Consider the following 4,056-nt stretch of genomic DNA (forward strand, 5'->3'; position numbering starts at 1 on the left):
ACTTTAAAGCAGTTTGAGGCTCTGATAACCGCATGTGGTGTGTGTGTACCCATTTATCAATCTACTAATTTGCAGTGCAGTGCAGGTTTTTTGATACTGGGAGATCCCAGTTTTAAACAACAAAAAACTCCATTAAAAAAGCAGCGTGGTGCATGCAGCAACAGTGTACGCCACCAGAAAGTGAGCTTGGCTGGCCAGAGTCTCACACTGACTACTGGCCAGGCTCTGAGCATCTGGCTCGGTGCCACTGCTGCCCCAGGAGGCCCCCAAGAGTCCAGGTAAGGCTGCTGGAGCCAGCACAGGTACTGGCTCCAGCCTCCCCTACCTCACCTGGGTCACTTTGCTGCACACCAGAGCATGTGCACAGGGGCATGCCTGGGGACAAATAGCAGCAGCGCATATTTGTGCTGCAACTTTTAATATGAAAGACCTGCAACAAATATGTGCTGCTGCTATTTGTCCCAGAGGAAATGCGCACCCCTGCACATGCACTCTTGTTGGGATGTGCCCCAGCTGAGTAAAAAAAAGTACCCCTCTTTACAAAGGTCACATCTCTCCATGTAGACTACTCAGCATAATTATACAGTGAAACCCTGAGAGACTGAGCAAGAGCCTCTATGGGCAAAAGGCATCTGGCTTAAACTTGGCAAACTTCTGAGTTTTCTCTCTGGGCATTTGGATTACCACCCATTGAGGGGGCAGAATGGCAAGAAGCCCAGGGTAGCAAACTGAGGAGGGGCTCTAAATTTAGTCGCTGAAGACTGGCTGAATCTAATTAAACCCGAGTGGACAAAGAAGATGGCTGTTAGGATGGTTTGCAGGTAAGCAGTGCCTCAAAGCAGTGCAGGAGAGAAGTGCAGAGCCCTTTCTGAGAGCTGTGTTACCATACAGCCCATTCCCACAGAGGAGAGAGAAGGAGGTGTGCTGCTGGGAGAGAAAACAGAGTTGTTGCCCTTGCTGGAACTGGCAAGCGCTGCAGGCTGTGGCACGGGGCCAAGGAACACGCGTGTTTGTGCTTCAGAGGTAGGGCAGCTTCAGACCTGTCAATACAGGAATTGGCACCTGTCATCTGAGGTGCTCTCCCAGCAAGTAAGGCAGCAGTAGATATGATGGAAGAGACCCCCTTCTACAGGCAAAAGAAGATTGTGGGGGCACCCCTGAATCTTCATAGGTATCCAGATGATCTGGTGATGGACTGGGTTTCATTCCCTGCTCTGACAATAGTTGGTGTATGAACTTGAGAGAGCCACTTAATTTTCCCTATCTGAATAATGGAATAAATTATACCCAATGTGCTGTCTAGTGCTTTTTCCATTCTAGAGATGGAACTAACATATAAGTCTCGTGCTTGTTATTGTCTATTACTGTATTCCATCTCTCCAATGGGGAGAAACATGCATGAGAATCCACATCCTTGGCAGAACTGTCCCTTCTTTGCTGGAGAGGCTTGGATAATCTTCTGGGTGGCAGTGTTGTGTTGGGGCCACTGAAGCTTGCCACCTAGTCTGGGGAATGTGTTTGTGTCAAAAGACAGCTGTGCCTTCCCATCAGTATCTTGGACGTGTGGGCTGACTAACTGGCAAAACTGGTCATTTCTGATGTGGACATGTTTATGTTATGAAAAAAAATAAAATTCAAAATTAATTTTACTTGCAGCCTAAACACAGTAGCATCATATGGTTTTACTTTTCTAAGGCCCAAACACCAGGTACGTACATTTTCCTTCCAAACTGTAATTAAATGTTAACTATTATACACTGCTATGTGTTATCTGATTTTCTTATCATTTGTTTCCTATCTGTATGCATGTCCTTGGATTTTACAATTACATATAGGTTATAGGTTTACCTTTTATGCTAGTTAGAACTAAAATAATGAACTACAGTAATCTTTGTTAGATCAAATGCCACAGCATATATACATGCACGTACCTTTTAAGACCATGGTAAATGCTCTATATTCGATTAATATACAAATCCAGGGACTGCAGGTTGTTTGTGCATTTTCCTGAGACCTAATCTCACTGCCCCTCATGATATCTTCAAGAATACTTATTAATTCTTCTAACACTGATACTAATACTGACAGCTATCTTCTGTAGCTATAAATATATAATTACATTTATACTAAATAGCAAAAAGTGAATTTGACAATCCTTAGCGTATATACACACAGGCTGAATCCAGGCAATATTAATAATCTTAATAATAATGAAAGATGAAATTCAGAGTTAAGGCTTTAGCTTTGTCTTCATGAACTCCTTACTAGCTATAGCATTTTGGGAAAACATTAACTTTGGTAGTGTATTATGGCAAATAACCTTTGAATAAGATGTTTGTTTTTGTATTGGGTTCACATCTAGTGGACCCCAAACAGGGCAAGGTCCTTGTGTGCTAGGTCTTGTATAAAAAGTGTGTGTGTAAAATAGAAGGTGGGATGAGGGTAGTCAGAAAGTAACAAAACCAAAAACACTTAGTTGCATTGTTAGCAGTTGCACAATTTGACTGTTTCTGGACACATGCTATGATTTTTTAAAAAGTTTTAAAGCCAAAATATCAGCTCTCCCAAGCTGAGGCACAACCAACAACTATTAGCTTCCAAATTTTCTGTAGACATTAGAGCAAAGGAATAACAGGGATGTCTTATTCCTGGAAACAGTTTATTATGCTGGTATAAAAAAGTTAAAAAATAAATTTAAAAAATCTGAATCTATTTCTTTCTCCTCCTTCCCAATTGAAGCATTCTTAGGAATTTCTGGCTTCAGCCATTAAATGTGTCTTCCTACAGTAAAATAAGGCTTTGTTACATTTCCAGTTTTTAATTTTCTAAACTCTCTGTTTGAATTCTTGCCTCAGTGTAACATGAGAGAATACACAAACCCTTCAACCCTGCACTTCTTTTCCTCCTTAACAAAGACCAGGTGCCACACTTTGAATACTTTTTAAAATATTTATTACAAAATAAAATGGAATAAAATGGGAGCTCCTGGTGATACTTTATCTTGAGTACTACTGCTCTGAGAGGTCATGAAGTAGTACTATGGCAATGTATGGAGTCCAGTGTTTTCTTCAAATGCCTTCATAATACCTCTTAGATCTGAGTTTAACATTCTTCAACCCTTCCTATTTCTGTTGGTTTTGGTATTTAAAATCAGGAGTGGGGTTTCAGGTTTTATTTTTCTATTCTCTTGCTATTTAAATGACCTTTCTGACTTACATTTTTTGTGTTCTGAGAACATATTAATAATTTATTTTTTACTTTAACTTTATAAGCCAAAGCAAAAATAAACATTTTCACGTTTATACTTCCTGTCAGAAAATTGATTTTTATGGTGTAACATTTTTTCTATGAAGGAGGAAGAGTACTTTGCATTTGAATTTTTGTCCAACTTTATCCTAACCATATGGCTGGTCCAATAAAAGATAACACCCTAAGAAATGCTTGCCTCACACTTTAAAATGAATGCATTTTTTTAGCAGATAAGCTTTTCTCACCAATATTTTACAGCTGTTAAAAATCAATGAAGGACAATATTGTATACACAAAGAAATGTATCTGTTTTTAACAAGTTAAATTATATATTTAGTGTATCTGGATATGGGAGAGGCTTGTACGGAAAGACCTAATCCTGCAAAATATTCCCTATTGACTACAAAAGGAGTTAATGACACAAATCCACATATGGGATGAGGCCCGGTGTGTTTGACTATACCTCTGAAACCATTTAAGCTCCAAGAGTTTACATGAGAATCCTTTCCAAACATGCATTATAAGCACTTCTCTCTCCTTTTTTCTGGTATATGAGAGCTCTAGGATTTAGTCGGATGCATTTGACTACTGTCTCATACTTACTTGGGCTGTGACATACAAGTCAAAAGCTAATCTCTTTCTCTTGAAGACTAGGTTATTTATCAGAGTTGTATCCCCCCCCCCCCCCCCCCCCCCCCGCAAGGGGGTTGTGCAGGAGTCCATGTACCACCTAAGCCATGCAGTAACATGGAACTTAGGCAGCCAAAAAGGCCTTCTGAAGATTCTTTACTCTTATTTCACCCTCAT

The sequence above is a fragment of the Alligator mississippiensis genome, chromosome 1 (assembly GCF_030867095.1).
Source record: "Alligator mississippiensis isolate rAllMis1 chromosome 1, rAllMis1, whole genome shotgun sequence".
Taxonomy (NCBI): Eukaryota; Metazoa; Chordata; order Crocodylia; family Alligatoridae; genus Alligator; species Alligator mississippiensis.